This window comes from Ictalurus punctatus, chromosome 15, assembly GCF_001660625.3.
Source record: "Ictalurus punctatus breed USDA103 chromosome 15, Coco_2.0, whole genome shotgun sequence".
In the NCBI taxonomy this organism is placed as follows: Eukaryota; Metazoa; Chordata; class Actinopteri; order Siluriformes; family Ictaluridae; genus Ictalurus; species Ictalurus punctatus.
This window is the reverse complement of record NC_030430.2, coordinates 17602727-17615698: the sequence shown is the minus strand read 5'-3', so window position 1 is coordinate 17615698 and position 12972 is coordinate 17602727. Positions and strand designations below refer to the sequence as shown.

The following is a 12972-nucleotide window of genomic DNA, read 5'->3' as shown; positions in this document are numbered from 1 at the left end:
CCTGTTTCACAGATTGAATGAAAAAGAAAAGTTAATTAGCTCAACCCTTGCTAAAAGCTGTTCATTAAGGATTTCTCTCTGCACATCGTCTAAAGCATTTTTAAAACTCCTATAGTTCACCGGTCACAATGAAAACCATCCCAAGAATGTGTGAAACCTGAATAATTATATAAAGGAATGTGAAGTCTCAGTCTTTTAATTGTGTCTGCACTTTATTCATGTGAAAAACAGACAGGGGAAAAAAGCGTCTGGCTAAGATGGAAGGATGTCTGGTTGCCTGGTGTCTTCACTCTTCTTGGGTTTGTATCTTTAGTGAGAGTGCTGGTGGCAGGAGAGAAATCATTAGAGCCATATCCAGTCCCTCTATGTCTGACTGACAGGCTGATACAGCCAGTTCACTAAAGAAAGGGTGAGTAAAAAAAAAAACACCTCCAACTCTCTCGACACTCATTGCAAAATTGTAATTGCCCATCTGGTTGTTCATTAGGGTAACAAGGGTGCTCTTTTGGAAATGATGGAGGGGGGAGAGAGGGGGAGTTAAGAAAAGGAATAAAATTCTCCAAGGTCCATAGGCTCCAATTATTCAGAGATTATCTTTTCCCATCCACTGATCTTGAAATGAATAAAAGTTTGGCCTCTATTACTGACAGCTGGGTGCACAACTATAGATGCTGGAGGCAGATCAGGGCCTGGGGTTACAATGTCAATCTGACTCTGACCCTTGGGGGTTAGTGAGGTGAAGTGATGTAGTGACAGCACACAGGCAATCACCTCTTAGTATTGAAAATATTTATGAAGTGTATTCAATATGTGTAACTAACATTTGGACATCTTAATGAAGTGTATTCAATATGTATAACCAACATTTAGAATTATTACTTAAGCATAATCGAATAATCAGTATTGGTTAAAAAGCAGAATCTATATGCATAATCAATAGTTAGAAGCATAATCTAAATGCATAGAACAATGTTTGATCAAGTTATATTCTGAGTGTGGATTGAGTTGGATGAACTCTGTGTCTTGCTGTACAATAATTGTTCTTCTTTATCAGCTGGCACTTTTCTGCACAGTAATAAATTGGCATTAGATATTCGCGTTTGTAAGTAAATAACCTTGAGGCCAGATACCAATTAGGGAGTTAGGAGAGGGCCTCAGGAAGGGAGTAGATATCAACTGGGACAACACATAGAGACAGACAGATGCTCATTGAGGCCTAAGAAGGGAGGGATGGTCAAGGTCAGGACTCTGAGTGAAACCTTTTTGTAAAAAAGAAACCTTGTCCTCGTGAAACCTTTTCAAGAAAAACAACGAACTGCACATGCTCCACAAATTTATGATAACATAGACATGAATATTTAATTGTGGCATGGAAGATTGGTCTGTTTTTAAAGAGGAAAGGCAAAACCCCACCTAAGATGGATACACTGTGGAGTAAGGTATATAAAGTGCTGTGTATGTTTGCATAAATTAGACTTTCTGCAGACTGTCACACTTTATTGGTTTTCAATAAAGTTTATTTACTTTTTGACATCTACTAAACTCTCTGTCTCTGAAGTATTTGACTTAGACTAAAAAGGTTGATCTATCCACGACATTAGCAGCCTGCCACATAATTTCAGAGGCCAATCACATTAGTTGGGTTTTTATTCTTCCGAAGTTTTAAAGTAAACAGCACAGATCCTAAAGTGTGTGCCGCCTGTTGCTTTTGAGGATTGCTTAAGTACTGTGGATGCAAAAAGGCTTATGGTGATGAGTCACAGGGCGAAGGCGTTGCTTTGAGTGTGGCTAATATATGCCAATTTGAATTTTGCTTGAAGCAGATGCACACAAATACATGCGGATGTGTAAACATCAAGAGAAAACTTATGCCCTGAATAATAGCAGAGCTACAGACAAATAAGCACAAGTACTCTAAGATTACTTCAGAGATCTCTTTTAATTGTGAAATGATAGAGACGTCCAGATATTATATCCTATCAGGACAGACATTCATAGTCACTAAGAATGTGAATGAACTGTAGTGTCCTGTCCACATAACAATTTGTGAAAGATCTTCCGCACTTCTAATCTATGGGTCAGATCTTACCATAGTGTTGATCCATCTGTGATCACAGGGCAAAGCCATGAGATACTACTGAATTGCTTGTAGTGTTATCTTCTAGGCAACACTCCAGGCCTGTAATCAGGAGTTGCTCCTTTGCCTTGGCACCCTCGATGCCATCTCCCCCCCGCAGACTCCTTGTTCCCCTTGGGAGCATGGCTCTCAGATCTCCCGACAAGTGTTGCCGAGGCCTCTCGTTTTTATCATGGAAAAAGGCTGCAGCATTCTCATGCCACCACACAATGCCTAAACAAGCGGGTATGTCTAATTCAATTAAGTGCACAAGACTGTGCCAAGTCTCAGCGGGCCCCGCGTGACAGTAGTAATGAGCTTGGGCTTTGAGTGATTTGGGTGGCGAGGGGGAGATGGTGGAGGGAAGGGGTGGACAGGACGGCACCCTGTTTAATACGTCGCTCCTTACTGCTGCCGCTCTCACAGATAGTCTTTGATATGCTGAAAACGGCCAGGAAACCCTCATTTAGGCCCTTTTAAAATGGAATATTTGGCATTCCTAAACAACTGTACCAAAGGGACTTGAGAGGACACACACAGATGGGTATTATGCAGCCAGAGCCCTGGGTGTTCCACTGATCTTCCCTCTTCACTCTGTCTTTCTCCAGTGACACACAAACACAGCTGGCCCCTGTGTGCTGTGTGCCAGGGTCCGCAATGCATCTGAGCGGATGTGAGATACAGTCGCGTATAATCCATGGATGGGCTCTTTGATGAATCATGAATAGAGAATAGAGATTGTTGCAGTGCATATTGTGCATGCTTCCTCTGGCTTTATGCTGTGTTTTGGCATGGACTGCAGTGTTGAATGCAAACACGCGTATCCATGACCATGCTGGGGGGCCCGCCCTCTTTGTAATCGGCTTAGATGGACTAGTGACATATGGAATTCAAAGAAGAAATCATTTCAGCTAGCATACTTGAAATGACAATTAGACTATTACTTGACAAGTCGTACAAGGGATAATAAAAAAGTCTTTGCATCTCACTTTGCTCTGCTTTTGAATGAAGACTGAGGAAGAAAGATTATGACAGCATTTTGCTTTTGCTGTTTTTTTGTGTTCATCCCATCTTCTAGAACTTTCTTTACATTGTACTTTAGAGACCTCTAAATAAGCAAAACATGTGCTTTCACGCTGAACAGATGTTGTACACTAAAAAAAATTAAGTGATACACCCACGTCCATTCTTGGAAAAAAAAAAAAAACATTATCTGACGTTCTTTTGCATTTCAACACTTTTGACTTCATTAGCAAATATTAGAGACCCGGGCAGCCGGTAGTTTCGGCAAAACACTCAGAAAAGGCCTCCCGCTGCTCCTGTGAAGCGTCGATTCCCAGCCGGCACAAAAAAGCCTCTTAAACGTTTGACTTTCTCACAGAAACAGCTTGCTAAATGGCGTTCCTGTAATGGACTCCTGCTAGGGTTCATATGTGTTGTATACCCTGGATGCCCAAAGTTGTGTCAACAGCATTACCATGAGAAAGGCCTGAAAGAATGGCAAGAAAGGGTTTTTTTTTAATAAAAAAAAAATCTGAAACTATAGAATTCTTTGTTTTCAGAAGAAGAAGAAAAAAGCTTCAAATCAAAGACACTGATGGTATTTTTTTTCCTTGGATGGAGAAAGTGGTGCTGAATGAATGTCTTATTTACATGCCAAAGGGAAGGGATGTGGTTTTAGAGGATGGGAAAAGCAAGGCCTCTATTATAGAAGGTGCTGGTGTGCAGGGGCTGAGGCTGAGTGGGAGCCTCCCTGCCAGGCTGTGGTTAACAAGGCACTGGATGAATTAGAGAATGGCAATGAGTTTTTAATTGGTGACACATTATATTTATCAAGCTGACAGGCAGAGTCCCGAGCTTGGGCCTTTCTTGTTTTGTCCCTGGGCACACATTACTTCCCCCTAGTCACCCTTTCACATTCCTGTCTGTCCAGAACAGCTCCCACACATGTGGGGGGAAAAAATCAAAACATAATAATTGACCGGTAAGCAGAAAGAGTGCTAGATGGATCCAAATCCATGCTCCTCTTTTTTCACCAATCAGATTCTCACAGTTTAAGATATGAAGGCAAATCTTTTTCAAACTTTTCAAACTGACAGAGCTCATTATAGCAAGGAATTTTATTAGCAAAGAATTCATATCAAGTATTGTGGAAGCTTTAAGTGGAGCATTTTAATAAGATAATTCATTTATTCCTTTGATAAAAGTAATAATCTAGTTCTTTGGGTTTCAGAATAGACTTTTGTCATTCAAGTAATGTTTACTGAAACTGGAACAGCCAAGCTGTAAATAGCTGAGGTAAATAGGGATCACAATAAGAGAGTAAGTTTTGCTCCTTTTCTTTCCTTGCACAGTTTGAAACTTAAACATCTCAGTGTTTAGCGAGCAACAGGAGTGCATCAGAACTCAAACAGATTTGGAAGAATCTTTTGTTGCCCTTCAGGGGGATGGGTTTAGGAGTAGAGCTCAGCTCCGCTTTATGTAATGGGACCACAGAATGGCAGCGAAGGAAGGGGGCCTAATGAAATATTTAAGATTTCTGCTAAAAGAGGCCCATGAAAGTCTCAACAAAGGATTTGCTGAGGGCCCTCATTGTGTCGCAGCCTGGCGGAAGCTGTGCCGGGACCGCTACAGATGTGAGGAGGGCCCATATTGAGCCGGACTGCGGAGGCTCTGCTCACAGCTGTGTCTGCACACTCCCGGCCGGGCCACCAGCCCCCTGCTTTTGTGCTCCATTGTAGCCAGCACAGAGCACTGATTTTACACTGAGATGATTGCACAGCAACGCCTTTGTGCCGCCGCTAAAAAAAAGCACCCCACCCCGTACTAGTAAAAGCTCATGTCCGTGCCCTTCCCCCTTTCTGCCCATCTCCAGCATCTCTCACTCTGTCTTCTCCTTTTTTCCTCCTCTCCCTCCATCAGCAATGAACTAAGGGATGACAGGGTGATGAATCCGTGCTCTGTTGTCTTGACACAACTATTGAGATAAGCATCAGGATCTGCAGTGTTACCCATGTGCCCTGTCCTCCTCCAGAACCTGCCTATTTACTGCGTAATGGCCATTGATTAATGGGCCATCTATTCAAATGAACATATGCCATTTCTAGGTCCTATAAGAGCTTTATGTCCAAATTCTGAGCCTGGTGTCACAAGGTCAAGGCAGACCTTTTTAACACATTATCTGTGAATAGGAGGTGATGCATAATTTACTAAGAACGCAACAGTTGACTGAGTGGGTTAAGCTGAGAGTGAAGAATTCTCATGAAATGAATAAAGTGCCAAATCATGCATATATCATTATCATCATTATTAGCTTGCACAGTTGTTTCTGGCTCGGCATTACTTAACCACACAAAGCCCAAACCGTCTATTTAGTCTTTCAAGGTTTAGAAAAAAAAGCACTTATTCCAATAGAGTGAGTTCTGCAACTGTAATATAGAATATAACTTCAGTAATTTTCTGTTTTACAAAATCTGTAATTGACTAAATTTTGTGAATCTGGATTTCCTAATCAGAAAATCAGGAAGGAGTCTGCAAACCCAAGTTCAGCACATGACATCATATCAACAGGAAGCTCGCAACCTCAACAGTAAAAAAAAAAAAAAAACTTCTTCTCTAGTTTTAAACAGGATTATATTTGCTAAAGATCAATCAACATAACGATATTACTTCATTAAATCTATAAGATCGACCATACATTTTCTTTTAAGGTAAATAAATCATGAATGTTCAAGATCACTCATATTACTAGCCTTAGCTGGATAGCTTGTTGCTAGTTCATAAGTTATTGGAGTCATAACAAACTAAAGACAGGTTTTCATGGAGATGTACATGCTTTTTGTCTACTTTGTAGCTTGAAAGTGCTGAGTTGAAAAAAAAAAATTCTGATCCAGTTCCGAGTTAAGTCAAGCGCAGCATTAAACCAAAGCCTAATGGAAATACTCTTGGGTCATTCAAAAGTTGGAAACTGGGGGGGAAAAAAAAAAAAAAGTTTAATCCCTTCTCAGATGTGGCTGTAGCTCTGATGAAAAGGAATTAAGCCAGGAATTACTCTGAAATTAATGCTAGTCTGGACTTGTTTGACCATTTTTTATTAGAATTACTTTAGTTTGTTATAACTTTTATTCAATAACCCATGCTGCTCCACCATCCTCAAAGTTCACTATATAAGGTCTTATATGCAGTGGACAATGGCATGGAAAGAATTGTATTCATGCCGCAATTAGGTTCTGCAGTGGCTTGTTCTAGGATGCTAACTGGGAGTATGTGCTGGTATGGGCTACAGGATGCAAGGAGGGTATAACACCAACTGATCAATGTGTCCTCAGTGTGTTGATGTAAAACAGAGCCCCACGTTGATCTCCTCACACACTAAAGCCCAGCCTCATTTCTGCCGTGTGTTTCCCCTCTTTCCACAAAGACCTGTCACGTTTAATGGCCTGTTGGCTGAGTGGGCTGCTGTAGCCCTCTCCAGAAGAAAGGCCAGGAAAGAAAGGCTCATAGACAACTAATGCAGCTTAATATTCTTTAAAAAGGTCGGGGGACAATTAAAGGAGTGTTTCCCATGGTTCTCCCCCAGCGGTTACTGCCCGCCTGCACAGCAGCCAGGCTGTTTGATGGAGTCTGAATACATCTTATTGATGGGGTCAGAGATTAGAGGCGACTGGGATGGCTCTGAAAAGGCCGAGTGTGGCCTCTGAGAGAGGCTTGGCAGAGCCACATTCAGCCAGGCCTCTCTGCCTCCTTCACACACCAGCACATTTGCTCCACTTGTCTGCCTACAAATGCTTTTCATCAGAGCTTTCCTATTCACAGACACCACACCGAGGATGCACGTGGGGCTACTCTGTTCTCTCAGTGCAAGTATGCATGCGTGTATGTGTGTGTGTATGCATATGTGTGGAACATGGTCTACTGAATTATTCATCTGAATTTCTGAAGCTCCATCTACCATTACCATGCAGCAAGTATATATTAGGATACTCTCCTGATACTATTTCACACCAAAACCTCTATGGCTTAATATATTCTTAAAACAATCTCATTTTATTGATTGTCTCATGACGTTTCTGTATATAAAAGGTTAAAATCCACATTCATTTCTGTAGAAAAAAAAATCCTGTTGTGCCATTTATTTATTTATTTACTGACTGACTTATTTGATCATAAATGGTTGTCTTTTTAAGACTGATGGAATTCTTAGTCCGTGACCTAGTGAACCAGTATCGGGATGCATTTAATGGTAGAGACTTCGAAGCACTTTTTTAAGTCGTCTAGATAAGGGTGTCTGCCAAATGCCATAGATGTAAATGTAAATGTAAATAATACCAATTCTTCTTTAGTGTAATGGAAATATAATGTACATTGAAAAGTAAGGTCAGCATAGAATTTTGCAAAATGTATGACGTTCAGCATTCCATTGTGCATCAACATGGACTGGACAGATCCTCAACAAATTTACCTTGAATGTCTGCTACTTAAACAAAAATAAAATGCTATCTAACTCTAATGATCACTTTATTTATTTCCACTATCACAAAAAGTTCTCAGAGAAACTTCCTGTGTTCCTGGAAAGAAATGTTGTGAAAAGCAACTAATTTGGGTGCATATGGAGTGTGTAGATGCTTGTAGAGGACCCACAACCCAGCTGTATTTTACCATACTGCAGTAATTAGAGGAATGTTTTGGGTCAATGAATGCTTTTGTTTGACTCGATTGCTACATTCAATGGGATCTATAGAAGCATCAATTCAATGGGATCTATAGAAGCATCAAAGAAAGAACCCAATTATTGCACTGAGCATTTTTAATTGTTCATTTTGTGCAATTAGGAAGCAAGTTTCAAATGTTTTTAAGAGGCCACTAGATTTTATATATATATATATATATATATATTTATATATTGTTAAATCTGTCATTAGGTTAAATGGCGTGCCCCTGCCCAGGTGCTCTTTAGCAGAGGGTACTCATGGGCATTGCTCCATACACGAAATGTGGTCAGTACTTGTTAGACATTGTTAGTAGCTTGTTGCACATATGGGATTAACCAAGCCCTTTGTATCCTTTCTGATTAAATAGGCCCTGATCCCATCTAGCATCATTTAGTTAGGACTTTTCAGGGTTTTTTTTTTTTTTTTTTTTTTTTTGATGATGTAGATGGAGTTGTCATTTATAAGAAATTGTACATACAGTGTTTCTTGTACAGTAATAGAGAGAGAAAAAATTTAATTCCACCCTGAAACAAAATACACTCACTGCTCACTTTATTAGGAACACCTTTATTACTTAGAATGGTGCAATAAATCCAAACAATCATCCACTGAGTGGCAGTTCTGCAGACGGAAAAGCCTTGTTGATGAGAGAGAATGGCCAGATTTGTTCGAGTTGACAGAAAGGCTACAGTAACTTGGATAATCACTGTGTACAATTGTGGTGAGCAGATAAGCATCTCAGAATTCAGAATGCACAACACATTGAGCCTTGAGGCGGATGGGCTTCAGCAGCAGAAGATCACATCGGCTTTCACTACAGTCAATCGAGAACAGAAAGCTGAGGCTACAGTAGGAACAGGCTTCTCATCAAACCTGAACAGTTGAAGACTGGAAAAACGTAGCCTGGTGTGGTGAATCTGGATTTCTGCTGAGGCACACAGATAGTAGGTTAAAAATTTTATGCAAATAGCATGAATTTATGGACCCAGTCTACCTTGTGTCAACAGTCCAGGCTGGTGGAGGTGGTGTAATGGTGTGGGGAATGTTTTTTTTTGGCACACTTTAGGCCTGTTAATGCCAATCAATCATCCCTTGAATGCCACAGCCTGTTTGAGTATTGTTGATGACCATGTGCATCCCTTCATGTCTACAATTTACCCATCTACTAATGGCTGCTTCCAGCATGATAATGCGACATGTCACAAAGAAAAAGTGATCTCAAACTGGTTTCATGAACATGACAATGAGTTCAATATTCTTCAGTGGCCTTTCCAGTCACTGGATCTGAATCTAATAAAACATCTTTGGGATATGGTAGAATGGGAGATTTGCAACATGAAAGTGCACCTGAAAAACCTGCCATAATTGTGTGATGCAATCATGTCAACATGGATCAGAACGTCAAAGGAATGTTTCCACCCTCTTTTGGAATCTTGTGAAAGAATTGAGGCTGTTTTGAGAGCAAAGGGAGGCCCTACCCAGGATTAATATATTGTTCTTAATAAAGTGTTCAGTGAATGTACAGTACACTGAAGACAGCATATTTCCCACTGGCATCACTACCAGGTAGGCAAACAGCATTGTGGGTAATGTAGGAAACTGCTAACCAAAGTAAAAAATAGACTAAACATGTTAACAAAGTTTAGACTATACAATTACCTCGGAATTTCGTTACAAAATAAACCTAGCACGCAGCTGAAGATCGTATGTTAATCATAAATATTAACATGAAATCAATCATGGTGGACTGTTCGTTTAAGATATTTTGCAGTGTAGTTGGTTGTATTTTAAGTATCTGTGACCTTAGAACCGCCTGCCACCTGTGATAACTGTGACCAATGCAGATTTACTTTCAGCAGAGCAATGCAACCAGGCTCATGTCATCTATAATCATCTATAAGGAAAGGGGCCATTTTAGAACGCATGCTCTTCCCCACCCATTTCATGATAAATGTATGCTGTTGACACCTTCTGTAACTGTCTGCAAGCTGCTGCTAAAATCTGGGAAGCCTGGTGTTTAGCAGCAGCTGCCAACAAGAGGCATGGTGGTGATGGTGGTGCTGTGTGTTTGTGCATGTGGTGGTGCCATGGGAAGGACCTTGCAAGCAATGTTAATAACTCACAAGTGGCCGAAGCCGGTGGTCACTGCCATTATTAATGTGCTATCACACTCCCTGGTATCCAGTCCATGGATGCATTCCAGCAGTAATGGGCAGCAGCTGGTTTTCAGGTTTCCAGGAGGACAGCTGATGCTAGTCTGAAGCTGGGACGTGTTCTCAGGGGAACACTCTGACCTCTCCCCAGCTCAGCCTGTCTACACGCTCCCTGCATCATGTCTAGGCCTGGAATCCCTCTGCACTTTGTCTTATTTTAACCAGCTACTTTGACAGCTCGTTAGAAAGCCCTGAATGCAAATTGCAACACGTGCAGTTCAGACTTCATGGTGTAGGCATTCAAGATTTGTCTAACAGCACACAAATGAGCACAAAAAAAGTCTCTAAAGTGGTGACTGCTGTACTGGATTGTGTATAGATTATATTTAGAGTTGCTCGTTACTGCTCATTATTTAAGTATAGCATAACATATAACTAGATTTTTAAAGTTAAGTTTACATATTTGTCAGGTTAGATGATGTAACTCATAAATGCAGCATACACACTTTATATTGTACTATACAACAAATATATATATATATATATATATATATATATATATATATATATATATGTATATGTACGTGTTGCACTTAACACACATATTTCTCCAATTTGAGGTTCTGAATAAACAGTTCTTTCACTAGGGCCTCAGTTTGGTGTTAACAATTGAAAAAAAAAAAAAATACGGGGAGCTATATGGTGTGAAGTCTGACTTTGCCTCAGCTTCACAGTTATCTCACACTTGCCAAGGGAGAATCTTTTTTGGAAAAGCCACTTCTTCTTTTCTTGTGTACCCAAGGCGCTGAGACTCATATAATAAAACGCACACACACACACACACACACACACACACACACACACACACATAAGCCCAGACCTGACTCTTGGCTGAGGCCCATGGGCCGGAGTGGTGCTGGCGAAGGCACCGTGAGAAACTGGGGGGCGAGAGGCGAATGTGAGCACAGCTGCACAACTGTTGAGCATAAAAGGCCAATTACAGAAATATGCAGCTCAAGGCCATAGTGCAATGAAAAAAGAGTGGTTTCAGTGCTGCACTGCAATTAATGTATAATAATAATAATAATAATAATAATAATAATAATAATAATAATAACAATAATGATCATTTCCCTTCTTTTACCATTTTGGCTAAGGAAAAGGTGCAAACGATGTGTGTGTGTGTGTGTGTGTGTGTGTGTGTGTGTGTGTAACTGGACTGTTAAAGTGCATTATGAAAATTAGACCTAGCACTGCCTTAATTTCTTGCTTCAATCTGCAAAACAATCCAGCCAATCTGAATAAACAATTTATACCAACAGAATCCAGCTGTTTTATCTGTTGCATTATCATCCAACTGCAAATTTAAAAAAAAAAAATGCTATACAAGACAAAGTTGTATAACCGGCGCAACAGAATATACTGTTTTCAGAACATGTTTTGCCTCAGGAACAGAATTTTAAAAAAAAAAAAAAAAGGAAGGAAAAAAGAGAAGAGAAGAACGAAAGAAAAAAAACGTGATATCCCAGCTGTTACCTGCCTGATCTCTGACTCGCTCGCGAACGTTTTGCTGTGCGCGCGACACAAAGCCAGACGCGCGCGCGGCCACGTGCTCAGCACGCTCTCTGAAGTGCGCGAGCTCGGTCTTGTACTTCCGTCGTCATGCCCGTGCGTTCCCCTGTGCTAATGTAAATCCACCTTCGCTAATAACCCACACACACGCTGCTAAACTGGATTTATAGGCTAGCTTCAAACACCCGTCCTTAAAACCTTTTCACATATTATGAATGAACGCCATTTCTCCTGTGAGTCACATAATTATTTTATGAAAGTAATACAACTGTTCAAATATTAAGTACATTAGGCAAATGTGTACCGTCATGTTTATTTATTAGAGCCTAGGTAACTTTGTAGTTCCCAAACTTTCCATTCACACAACTCAAAATCTACTGTGTTAAAATATTTACTAGTTTTATTAACATTGCTATTATTTACTAAACCTACTATTCACCTTCATACAAGGCTATTTACTCATGTTTTTAAGATACTGAGGTTTCAGTTTAAGTGGTTTGTAGCTATACTAGTTTAGTAATAAGTACAATGTGTCCCAAAAGTCTCCATACATTAAATTAACACTTTTTAGCAAAATGTCTTCCAAAAACTCTCATGCTTAGTTTGAGTATTGCCTATTATAATTTTTTTTTCAGATAGCCTTTTAGAATCCCTTTCTCTAAAGAAACCCACATTGAAATGATTCTCATGGCTGGATCAGGAAGCTGTTGCATGGTTGTGATGGACTTTAACAGGAAACGTGGTGAGTATATCACACACGACACTGTTGCCAAACTTGTTAACAAATTCAAAAAGATTGGAAGTGTTGCGGACTGATGGAGAAGTGGACGTCCACCAACATCCAGTGATGAAAGCACGACTGACGTGGTGTTGGCAAACATATCCCCCTATGTATGGAGACTTTTTGGACACCCAGTAGATTCAATATGCTTTTATTGCCACACAGTGGTGTTTATGGGATGCAGAGTGTGCCAAAGCAGCTTCACTTCCAGGTTTCCTTTAACTGCAACTGTAATTGCGACTGCTAAAATAATAATATCCACTCAATTTCAGTAACTGCTTTATTCTGCTTTAAACTGCTTTATCCTGGTCAGGGTTACAGTGGATCCTGTGCCAGTAACACTGGGGTCAAGGCAGGAGAATTTATCTTGGATGGCCTCACAGTCCACCGCAGGGCACCACACTCATTCACACTTGGGTCAATCAGCCAATCTGCCTACCTGCATATTTTTGGACAGTGGGAGGAAACAAGAGAACCTGGAGAAAACCCACATAGACACAGGGAGAACATAGGAAACAAAAAGTCACACAAACTCAGGACCAGACAGGGCAACAAAAGGCTGGAAAAGTAAGCGTTCCTAAAAAGAAACAGCTGGTGGAAGATTTTTCAAATAATTGGGTTGATTGGCAACAGGCCAGT

The 12972-nt window shown here is 40.4% G+C and overlaps 1 long non-coding RNA gene across 1 annotated transcript in view; it reads left to right on the top strand.

The window, feature by feature from the left end:
- Positions 1–11391: 11391 nt before the first annotated feature.
- The window catches only part of LOC108275680 (uncharacterized), a 2559-nt gene continuing 978 nt past the window's right edge, over positions 11392–12972 (top strand). Inside the window, exons 1-3 of the long non-coding RNA XR_001814739.3 lie at positions 11392–11785; positions 12188–12294; positions 12647–12972. The exon at positions 12647–12972 is cut by the window's right edge and continues 978 nt beyond it. This is a non-coding gene — a long non-coding RNA (uncharacterized LOC108275680). The remainder of the gene's footprint in view (positions 11786–12187; positions 12295–12646) is intronic.